This window comes from Scyliorhinus torazame, chromosome 20 (assembly GCF_047496885.1).
Source record: "Scyliorhinus torazame isolate Kashiwa2021f chromosome 20, sScyTor2.1, whole genome shotgun sequence".
NCBI classification, from domain to species: Eukaryota; Metazoa; Chordata; class Chondrichthyes; order Carcharhiniformes; family Scyliorhinidae; genus Scyliorhinus; species Scyliorhinus torazame.
Window position 1 is genome coordinate 26,517,195 of NC_092726.1, and position 12,135 is coordinate 26,529,329.

Below are 12,135 nucleotides of genomic sequence, written 5' to 3' on the forward strand. Positions count from 1 at the left end.
CTAACTGGGCCTGTATTCTGGGTGGGGAGCTAACTGGGCCTGTATTCTGGCCGGAGGAGCAAACTGGGCCTGTATTCTGTGTGGGGAGCTAACTGGGCCTGTATTCTGGGCGGGGATCACACTGGGCCTGTATTCTGGGTGGGGAGCAAACTGGGCCTGTATTCTGGGTGGGGAGCAAACTGGGCCTGTATTCTGGGTGGGGATCACACTGGGCCTGTATTCTGGGTGGGGAGTCCAGAATCAGGGGGCACAATTTCAAAATAAGGGGGGAATGCCACTTGGGATCGTGATGAGGAGAGATCTCTTGACACGGAGGGTTGTGAATCTTTGGAATTCTCAACCCAGAAGACTGTGGGAGCTCTGCCACATGAGTACGTTTAGACTCGATGAGCCGAATGGCCTCCTTCTGCAACTCCTTCGGGATTCTATGATGCCAAGCCGAAACCTCGAGATTCAGCGGTGGTTGAAGGCATGTGCGCCGAAATCAGGGGGGGGGCCCTCACGACCCCATTGCTGCCCCCCCCCCCCCCAACATCACCTCACACCCGCGTGCCCAAGAACTGGAGTTTTGAGTCAAGGATACGGAGAGGCTGAGCCGACATTTAATAGGAGCTCTGCTCCAGCTCTTTGTGTGTCCGTTCACGCTTGAGCAACTGGGAGGCTTGACGTCCTGGCCTCCTCGTAAGGGCTGTTTATTTGCCATCTGCGTGTAGCCAATTGCTGGTGGAGCTAGTTACACGCTGGGGACCAGGAAGCGAGCCAAATCTGTTCGTCTAGCAGGGGATGATCTGAAAGCAAAACTCGGCAGCATTTGGCTCGCAGCTTGAGTAGGATTTCAAGTTGGCAACCGTCGCCCGAGTTTGAAGATGTTAGTGGTTCACAACACCGTGTCCAAAAGCGATTGTACCTTCACCTTCACCGTATGTGCCAGATGTGGCGCAGTGGATAGCTCGCTTGCCCCCCCCCCCCCCCCCCCCCAGGCGCAAGATCCCAGAATCGGGTTCCACTCCAGGGATCGTTGCGCACTCAAGCCCGTTGTGCAGTACTGAGGGTGTACTGCGGCGTCTGAGGTACCTCCTCCCGGGTCTGATCTCAAACCAAGGGCCTAATTATCTGCTCGGGTGGGTGCAGAAGAATACGGGGCACTATTTCGGAGAAGAGCAAGGGTATTATCACCGCTGTGCTACCGTGCCGCTCACAATTGGCTCCTCCTGCTTCGATGGTTACTAACCAGAGATACCTGGGTCTCAATGTCGATGATCAGCTGAATCGGAGGAACAGTGTTGCGACCAAGGGACATAGCAGAGTTAAGCGGCTTCAGAATATTAACTCCTACAGATGAGCGTAGCTCAAGAGCGCTGTCCTTTTTCGGTGTCTCGCCTGGTAGATGCACGGTAGCACAGTGGTTAGCACTGTTGCTTCACAGCTCCAGGGTCCCGGGTTCCTCCGGTTTCCTCCCACAGTCCAAAGATGTGCCGGTTAGGTGGATTGGCCGCGCCAAATTGCCGTTGGTGTCCAAAAAAGGTTAGGTGGGGTTACGGGGATAGGGTTGAGGTGTGGGGATAGGGCGGAGGTGTGGGCTTAGGTAGGGTGCTCTTTCCAAGGGCTGGTGCAGACTCGATGGGCCGAATGGCCTCCTTCTGCACTGTAAATTCTATGAATCTACCCAAAAGTCTGCTCGCGGAAGAATTTGGACTAAAGTATAAACATACATAGAAGCATAGAAAATAGAAACAGGAGGAGGCCATTCGGCCCATCGAGTCTGCTCCTCCATTCATTATGATCATGGCTGACCATCAAGTTCAATACCCTGATCCCGCCTTCCCCACATACCCCTCGATCCCTTTAGCCCCAAGAGCTAAATCTAATTCCTTCTTGAAATTACACAACATTTTGGCCTCAACTACTTTCTGTGGTAGCGAATTCCACCGATTCACCGCTCTCTGGGTGAAGAAATTTCTCCTCACCTCAGTCCTAAAAGGTTTACCCCTTATCCTCAAACTCTGACCCCTCGTTCTGGACTCCCCCACCATCGGGAACATTCTTTCTGAATCTACCCTGTCCTATCCTGTTAGAATTTTATAAGTTTCTATGAGATCCCCTCTCACTCTTCCAAACGCCGATGAATATAATCCTAACCGACTTAGTCTCTCCTCATATGACAGTCCCGCCATCCCAGGAATCAGTCTGGTAAACCTTCGCTGCACTCCCTCCATAGCAAGAACATCCTTCCTCAGATAAGGACACCAAAACTATGGAATTGATGATAATGGACTCTACCAACATTAAAACGTAATGAGTAATAAGACTCACCCGCTTGTCCCCGTGTTACTGTTGACTGCGCCTGCGGAGGAAGACATTACAATCCATCAGCGACAGGACAGATCGGTTCTTGAACTTGTGTGCGACCTCCTCCAGAAGACCTTTTCACAGGAGATGGTGACACTCTATCCAGGCCCAATCCCTTCCTGCCCTAATCCTGTAACCCCATAACCCCACCTAACCTTATGGACACTTCAGGGGCAATTGGTCATGGCCAATCCACATCTTTTGGGCTCTGGGGGGAAACCGGAGCACCCGGAGGAATCCCGCGCAGACACGGGGAAAACGTGCATAATCCGCACAGACAGTGACCCAAGCCGGAATCGAACCTGGGGCCCCCGACCTGTGAGGCAACTGTGCCAACCACTGCGCTACCGTGCTGCGCACAGGTGATCCGGCTTGAAGGGCCTGGTGGCCTATTCCTGCTTCTATTACTTGTGTTCCTGTGGGGTGCACTGCCTGAGATGTTTGGTGGGAGCTGATTCAATAGTTCGTGCTAAGGAGGGTTTAGAAGTTAACGGAATGGTTTGCAGGAGCTGAGGGGAGGAACATGAGTTACGGATGCCTGGTCAGCCCCCAACACTGGCTAAGATACTAAACCAGATGCGTAAGGTTTTTAGAGTTTTAAGGCTGTGCAAAAGATCGATTAATTCCGGGAGTGATAATATAAGATAGAGGGCTTGGTTAATTTGCAAACAAACTTTATTGCAAGAAAAGAAAACAATATTTAAACTTTTACTTCAGCTCTAACACTAGCAGATTACATGCAGTTTCTTAACCTTAACACACTCGTTCCCATTAGACAACACTGTAACAGAACATACAGCTCTCGTTCCACTTTCACAGGTAGACAAAGGCAATACTTGCATTTATGAAGAAATTTTCTTCTGTTAGGGTCATTTGGTCAGAATCCTCTTCCAAAGCCTGCCTTGGTGGCAACTTTCACGACCCCGCTGTCAATTTCCCCTTTTCTGTAAATGTTCAAAACAGCATTTCTTCGCTCTCTCTTTCTCTAAGCTCTGCTCACCCCATCAAACAAAAGTTCTCCCCTGAGGTGACCAGACTTGAGCCTATTCTCATTCTCCTGGCTGGTTGTCATTCCCGTTTGTCCAAAAGGACAGAGCTATGCCATTGATGGACAAAAAGGTCATCAGACTCTGTGATGGACTTATCAAACAAGGTTGTCCTGAATGACAATGGATCTTTAGTGGATCACCCTGGGTGAACCGGGGCATCCTGTGTATTCCCACTAACAAGGTGAAGTCTGAATGGGACAAGGTAACTCAGGGTGTGGGAGTACACCTCTAACTCTGCTGCCTTTTTAACCCCTAAATTGGCACCTCCTTCAGTGGCGCTGATGGAGGCGGCAGTGCTGTGGCCGTGTGGCAAAGGCCCCGAGGACGCGGGTTCAAATCCCACCGCGGCAGCTAGCGGAATGGAAACCCGATTGGAAAAAATACTCAACGAATGAACACAGAATTGAAAGCTAGTCTCAGCAATGGTAAATTTGACCATTGATTGGCCCAAGAATCGACAGGTTGAAGATGTGCAGGTTAGGTGAATTGGCCACGCTAAATTGTCCCATTGTCCACAAGGTTAGGCGAAGTTAAGGGGTTAATGGGATAGGGCGGACAATTGGGCCTAGGTGGGGGGTGCTTTTTCAGAAGGTCGGTGCCGACTCGAGGGGGCGAATGGCCTCCCTCTGGATTCTATGACGGGGGGAAACGTTTCCAGTCAGCGAGCGGGTAGGGTCTTGACTTCACTGCCTGAGAGAGGGAATGGGAAAACGTTCTGAAGGGAACCATTTGGCAGGGTTACGGCTGGGGGGAGGGGGGAGGGGAGTGGGGGAGAGCAGCGGGAGTGGGGGGGGGGAGGGGGTGCGGGCGAAGAACGGTGGGTTGGGGGGTGTACTAGGGTGATCTCCGCGAGCTGGCACAGACACGTCCTCAGGTGTGATATCCGTTGTGTGATTGCAAGGCCTATACTCCCGTGGATGGATCGGAGGGTTAAGAGAAGCTTTATCCTGGAATAAGCCTGCGTAAAATGGAACCAGGGGAGGGAGGCGTTCAACGTGCTGGGTGAAAAATCGAATGTTTTTGATAGATTGCTTGAAAGATGTAATGACTAAAACACAGGATGTTTCTGAAGAGCAGAACCCAGAATGGTTAGCCTTGACTCATGAGTGAGTTGTAAATGTCAGCCTGGGTGATTCATTCATATCCCAAATGCTCAATCACACGGGCCCTCTTTAATTTATCGATACAGGTTTCCCCTTCCTTCCCCTTGCACACCAGTTGCGATTCGCTGGGTTTCACTTTCACCCTGAGGGCCGTTGCACGCTGCCAATCATTGGTGTACGAGGTACTCAAGGTGCCCGTCGAAAGATGCCAGTTTGGCCCGTCTGAACATCACCGGTTTAAGTTGGATCTTTTTCAGGCATTGCTCCTCCCTTGCCTTGGGCCTGAGTGCCGCCCTCTTGGCAGACGTGGGGACAGACCGACGGAGTAGGCTTCTGGCTCGCAGCCCAGCGCCAAGGCCCCACTGGCCCCTCTTTGAGTCCCTCCTCAGCTGCCTGGCCACAGAACGGGGTCTCCCCCCCCCCCCCCCCGCCCCCCACCCCCGCCCCCCAAACACTCTTCCTCTTAACCTGAACTGCAGGCTCGAGGGCCCCGAAGAGGCCTTCCGACTTCGAGAGCCTGCGGCCATCTTGTCCTTGGCCCACCAAATGGCCAACCTGGGCGTGCCGAATATTAGTGGCAGGTGACCGATTTACTGTGGGCGCACGTGCAACTTGCCTGAGTCCTTCGAACAAAGTTGAGCGCTAACGGCAATCGCACTGGGGCAGGCGACGAGGATGGGTTGCCTAGGAAACGGAGAGATTGGACTGGCTGGGATTCAGGCCTAAATTTACAAGTGCTCCATGCTGGAATGGAAAGACTGTTCAATCCTCGAATCCGACCTTCTAACAGTCTAATAAGCACCGACTTTTATTCAAGGATGGTTTAAAAGCCGAACCTCACAAGACTATCTTTAATCGTTTGCCTGGGGTTGGAGTGAAGGAGGTTGAGGGGAGAGATTTGATCGAGGTGTACAAGAAGGTTACGAGTTTAGATAAGGTCGACAAAGTTAGTTATTGGCACAGGACCCTGGGGGAGGGGGGGAAGGGCACAGATTTTAGGTTTTGGGTCAGAGATAAGAGGAGGGGGGGATTGTGAGGAAGATTTTTTTTTTTTTTTTTTTTTTTTTTTTTTTTTTTTTTTTTTTTTTTTTTTTTTATAAATGTTTTATTGAAAATTTTTTCCCAAACAACAATTTTTCCCCTCTTACAAAGCAAACGCAACAATACCAATACAGAAATTTTAAACAATACACAAGTAACAAAACCCCTTTATCTTTGACCTAAACTAAACCCCCCCTCCCCCCTCCCCCCCTCCCCCCTGGGTTGCTGCTGCTGGTCATCTGTCTTCCCTCTAACGTTCCCCTAGGTAGTCGAGAAATGGCTGCCACCGCCTGGTGAACCCTTGAGCCGATCCTCTCAGGGCAAACTTTATCTGCTCCAGTTTAATGAACCCCGCCATATCATTTACCCAGGCCTCCAGTCCGGGGGGTTTCGCCTCCTTCCACATGAGTAGGATCCTGCGCCGGGCTACTAGGGACGCAAAGGCCACAACGTCGGCCTCTTTCGCCTCCTGCACTCCCGGCTCTTCCGCAACTCCAAATAGAGCTAACCCCCAGCCTGGTTTGACCCGGGCCTTCACCACCCGCGAAATCACTCCCGTCACTCCCTTCCAATACCCTTCCAGTGCCGGGCATGCCCAAAACATATGTGCGTGGTTTGCCGGGCTCCCGCCACACCTCCCACATTTGTCCTCCACTCCAAAGAACCTGCTCAATCTTGCTCCCGTTATGTGTGCTCTATGTAGCACCTTAAATTGAATCAGGCTAAGCCTGGCGCATGAGGAAGAGGAATTTACCCTGCTTAGGGCATCAGCCCACATACCCTCCTCTATCTCCTCCCCTAGTTCTTCTTCCCACTTTCCTTTTAGTTCGCCCACCGACTCCTCCCCCTCTTCCCTCATCTCTCGGTAAATCTCTGACACCTTGCCCTCTCCGACCCACACCCCTGAAAGCACCCTGTCCTGTATCCCCTGTGTCGGGAGCAATGGAAATTCCCTCACCTGTTGTCTAGTAAATGCCCTCACCTGCATATATCTCAAGAAATTTCCCCGGGGCAACTTATACTTTTCCTCCAATGCTCCCAAGCTCGCAAAAGTCCCATCTATAAATAAATCTCCCACCCTCCTAATTCCCAACTGGAACCAGCTCTGAAATCCTCCATCCATTCTTCCTGGGGAAGATTTTTTTTTAACCCAGCGAATGGTAATGAGGTGGAACTCACTGCCTACGAGGCTGGTGGAAGCAGAGGCGATGAATAATTTCAAAAGGAAATTGGATGGATACTTCAGGGAAATAAGTTAAGTTGGTCGTGGTACAGGGATGGAGGGGTGGGGAGGGCAATGCCACTGACTGGATTGACCTACAGAGAGCCAGAATGGATTTGATGGGCTGAATGGCCACCTTCTGTGCTATATTCACTCTACCACTAGCTAAGGAAGGTACAGAATGAACAAGTACTGGATGAATGTGGTTGGGGCGGGTGAAAGGGGGGGGGGGGGGGGGAGTAGAGGAGAAAGGACTCGAGCAGCGATACAAATGGGGAGCAGAAAGACATGAAACACTTAGTGATGGGATACACCGGGTTAACCTTCCATCAACTGCACCCTGGGTGCCCGAGAGTTGACCAGCCCCATCCCTTCCGATGCCTATGTCCTAAAGGGTGACGGATTTGTACAGTCAGGTATCAGTCCACGAGGCGATTCCTATGGGAGTGACCGTACCACAGAGCCAGTCCCGTTGTGAGGGGCCTAAATGGCCTCCTCTGGTCTCTATTGTTCTCCCGTCCCACGAGAAGGAGGGGAAACCGTTTTCATTTTTGTCGCTAAGCAGCGTATCGCGTTCTGTTTTCACCCATGTTCGTGGGTGCGTGTCGCACTCTCTTGCCCTGAGTCAGAACACTCTGGGTTTAAGCACCAACTCCAGCAACTGGAGCAAATATATCCAGACGGACACGCACGGTGCAGTGCTGAGGGACCGCTGCACGGTCAGAGGCGTCTCCTTCTGATGCCCGGAAACCCGTGACCCTATACAGACGTCATTCCCAAATCCAGGGACAGCCGACGGTGACGCTATTTCTGGGATCCTGCTGTGCGGCGATTGGCTATCGCCCTCCCCTCATTTCCCCGAGTTTGCACATTCTCCCCGTGTCTGCGTGGGTGACCCCACAACCAAATGTGTGCAGGGTCGGTGGATTGGCCACGCTAAATTCCCCCTTAATTGGGGAAAAACAATAATTGGGTACTCTTAAGTTTATTTTTTTTAAACGTTGAGGGCCATGATTACCGATCCCGGGCTGGTTTTTGATTAAATCAAATAAACAAAATTACATAAACTGAGGGGCAAATTGAAAGGGGGACTGCCTCGAACAATAAAAAATGAAAAACCAAACTAAAATATCAAACTAAAATGCGATTTAAAGTGTCAGTAAAGCACCGTAGAAAGCTTCTATGGTGAGCGTGGGCACCGCATGCTCCCTCTCGGGACACCCGGCCGTGAATGTAGCCGCGGTAGAGGGGCAGACAAGCGGGCCGGGTGACCCCCCCTCCCTCCCTCGGGGCCCCCGCTGCCTGGGCATGCTCATGGCAAGTTTGGTCATGCCAACCAGGATTTCGATACGCTACCACCTGGACGTGTGAAACCCCGCTCGTGATGTCCGTTTGAAATACAAGGAGTCGCATCAGCAACGGGTTGAGGCTACCGCGCAGGGTAGCGGGGCGCCCGACCTGAATATGAGCTGCCTCGCGAACCCAGCTGATTGGCCAACTAACTCCATATGCCCACCTTTGCCCCGTATCCTTTAATGCCTTTGATCGATTTTCGCCAACCATGTCTAAAATGAGCAATTGGTCAACTGGTTGGTGGTATTCAGTCGCCCTATCCTTAATTATCAACTTGAGTAGTAAGATTCCGTCCCTTCCCAGGTGCCCAGGTGGCACTGCCAGTCTGGCAGGGGAACTTCCAGGGTGCCCAGGTGCCAGAGTGGCACGGCCAAGGGTCAAGATCTGAGGGGAGGCCATGCTCATGAAAGGAGGGAGATGGGGATATGAAGGGTGGGTGGAGCAGGGTGGGTATGAAGGGCCCCCTGGTCAGTCGGGGGAGTGAAAGATGAGGGTCCTGGAAAGAGGGGGGGTGCTGTAAGAGGGTGTGGGGGGCCTGAAAAAGGGGGACCCCGTAGAGTGTCATCACTTGGGGGGGGGGGGGAAGTGTCCATGTGTGTAGGGGGTGACATTGCCTGTGGGTAGGGGATGGGGGGGGTGGGGGGGGGTGGGGGGGGGACCCTCGAGATCGAGGCACCTTTGCAAAATGGCCGCCCCGATCTCTGGAGAGCCGGTCTGGGCTGCAAGTTCAGCTCCCCAGTGATACAAATACTTCTAAACTGACGAGAAACTCCCCAGGGCCCAAAAAGGTGACTAAGTGTCATTGAATAGCGGCAGGGAACTCGCCCACCAGGCCGGAGGGAAACTCCCTGAAAAAACCGCCACAAATGACGCTTGAGAAACCTTTGCGTTAAATTGCGCCCACAGCCCGAGATTCTGCATCATTCAGACATGGTGACAGGCTTCCAAGCAAATCTCAAAAGACCCCTCTTAAAGTGGAATATTCGAGACATCTCTCCACAGCAAGTATTCCTGAGTGCTAACTATATTTAAAAGTGGATTGGGACCTGCGATGGTTCTGTTGTTTGACTGGAAGTAAAGATAGCAGTTAAGGGCCACTGTGTCACTGTATTGGTTAGCATCATTCAAGGGGTAATTGTAACCTATTTTCTGGTGCGAGGTTGAAAATATTTTAATACAGGGCGGCGCAGTGTGTTAGCCCTGCTGTCTCACGGCACCGAGGTCCCAGGTTCGATTCCGGCTCTGGGTCACTGTCCGTGTGGAGTTTACACATTCTCCCCGTGTTTGCGTGGGTTTCACCCCCACAATCCAAAGATGTGCAGGGTAGGCGGATTGGCCATGCTAAATTGCCCCCTAATTGGGAAAAAAAGAATTGGGTACTCTAAATTTATTTTTTAAAAAAAGAAAATATTTTAATACTATGTTCGCAATACAGCTTGTTTTCATCTATCATATCCCTATCTTGCGTGAGATCACCCCTGGAACGAGATATCCTTTCCTCACAGTCTTGCTAAACTAAAATATTGGGGTTCTTGTCTATTGGGGGCTTGTCCGGGATCGTAATAAACTAAATACATGGAAGATTTGGGGAGGCGAGGAATGAAAAGATGTGTGCTCGTAGCTGTGTCGACGTATCTCTTAGTCGTCCTGAGGTCGTCCTCGCAATAAGCGAGGCTGCTTCGAGAGAGGTCTCGCTGAGGCATTCGAAAGCTTACTTTAGGAACGATTAAAGCAGGGTGGCATGTGGCTCAGTGGCTAGCACTGCTACCTCACGGTGCCGAGGTCCCAGGTTCGAATCCCGGCCTTGGGTCACTGTCCGTGTGGAGTTTGCACATTCTCCCCGTGTCTGCGTGGGTTTCGCCCCCACAACCCAAAGATGTGCAGGTTAGGTGGATTGGCCACGCTAAATTGACCCTTAATTGGGAAAAATATATAATTGGGACCACTAAATTTATTTTTAAAAAGTAACGATTAAAGCATTAAAAATGTTTCCCGACAACTTTGAGGGGAGGAGGAGGAAGCTGCGGGTACGAGGTTAGAAAGTTAGTAAGCTTGCCGTTATCCCGTCCGGGTGATGGATGTTTGGTTCGAAACGAGAGGAGCGTGATTTATTGTCGAATAACGGAAGCCAACCGGGTCCCAGAATGGCATCAGAATTCCCCACTCCTTCCACGTCGAGGCCGATTTCTTCGGAGCGGCGTTATCTCGAGCACTCAGTCTGTGAAAATGAGCAAAACTTGGTCGGAGTCCCATTTCCTTTACTGAAGTAGCAACACTTCCTGACCCGCTTTGACACTGCGTCCAAGCTGCCTGGCCCCTTGCAGAGGTTGCAGTGGAAGTATTTTATTTTTATTCGTTCGTGGGCATTGTAGGCCAGGATTTGTTACCCATCCCTAATTGCCCCTTCAAGTGGTGGTGCACCGCCTTCTTCAGCTGCTGCAGTGATGTAGGTACACCCACTGTGCTGTTAGGGAGGGAGCTCCAGGCTTTCGACCCAGCGACAGTGAAGCAACGGCCGATATATTTCCAAGTCGGGGCGGTGAATGACTCGGAGGGGAACCTCCAGGTGGTGGGGTTCCCAGGTATCTGCTGCTCTTGTCCTTCTAGATGGAAGAGGTCGCGGGTTTGGAAGGTGTTGTCTAAGGAGCCTTGGTGAGTTGCTGCAGTGCATCTTGTAGATGGTACACACGGCTGCCACTGTGCGTCGGTGGGGGAGGGAGTGAATGTTTGTGGATGGGGTGCCGATCAAGCGGGGCTGCTTTGTCCTGGATGGTGTCGAGCTTCTTGAGTGTTGTTGGAGCCGCGCTCATCCAGGCAAGTGGGGAGTATTCCATCACACTCCTGACTTGTGCCTTGTCGATGGTGGACAGGCTTTGGGGGGAGTCAGGAGGTGAGTTACTCGCCGCAGGTTTCAAGTCTCTGACCTGCTCTGGTAGCCACAGTATTTATATGGCTGGGTCCAGTTCCGTTTCTGATCAATGGTAACCCCCAGGATGTTGACTGTGGGGGATTCAGCGATGGTAATGCCATTGAATGTCAAGGGGCGATGGTTAGATCCTCTCTTGTAGGAGATGGTTATTGCCTGGCACTTGTGTGGCGCGAATGTAACTTGCCACTTGTCAGCCCGAGCCTGAATATTGTCCAGGTCTTGCTGCATTGGGACATGGACTGCTTCAGTATCTGAGGAGTCGCGAATGGTGCTGAACATTGTGCAGTCATCAGCGAACATCCTCTGACCTTATGATGGAGGGAAGGTCATTGATGAAGCAGCTGAAGATGGTGGGGCCGAGGACACTGCCCTGAGGAACCCCTGCAGTGATGTCCTGGAGCTGAGATGATTGACCTCCAACAACCACAACCATCTTGGATTGGATTGGATTTGTTTATTGTCACGTGTACCGAGGTCCAGTGAAAAGTATTTTTCAGCGAGCAGCTCAACAGATCATTAAGTACATGGGAAGAAAAGGGAATAAAAGAAAATACATAATAGGGCAACACAACATATACAATGTAACTACATAGACACCGGCATCGGATGAAGCATACAGGGTGTAGTGTTAATGAGGTCAGTCCATAAGAGGGTCATTTAGGAGTCTGGTAACAGCGGGGAAGAAGCTGTTTTTGAGTCTGTTCGTGCGTGTTCTCAGACTTCTGTATCTCCTGCCCGATGGAAGAAGTTGGAAGAGTGAGTAAGCCGGTTGGGAGGGATCTTTGATTATGCTGCCCGCTTTCCCCAGGCAGTGGGAGGTGTAGATGGAGTCAATGGATGGGAGGCGGGTTCATGTGATGGACTGGGCGGTTCTCACGACTCTCTGAAGTTTCTTGCGGTCCTGGGCCGAGCAGTTGCCATAGCAGGCTGTGATGCAGCCCGATAGGATGCTTTCTATGGTGCATCTGTAAAAGTTGGTAAGGGTTAATGTGGACATGCCGAATTTCCTTAGTTTCCTGAGGAAGTATAGGCGCTGTTGTGCTTTCTTGGTGGTAGCGTCGACATGGGTGGACCAGGACAGATTTTTGG

At 51.5% G+C, this 12,135-nt stretch overlaps 1 protein-coding gene across 1 annotated transcript in view; it reads left to right on the forward strand.

The window, feature by feature from the left end:
• Nucleotides 1-12,135, forward strand: part of LOC140397014 (zinc finger MIZ domain-containing protein 1-like) — a 251,326-nt gene that overhangs the window by 16,078 nt on the left and 223,113 nt on the right.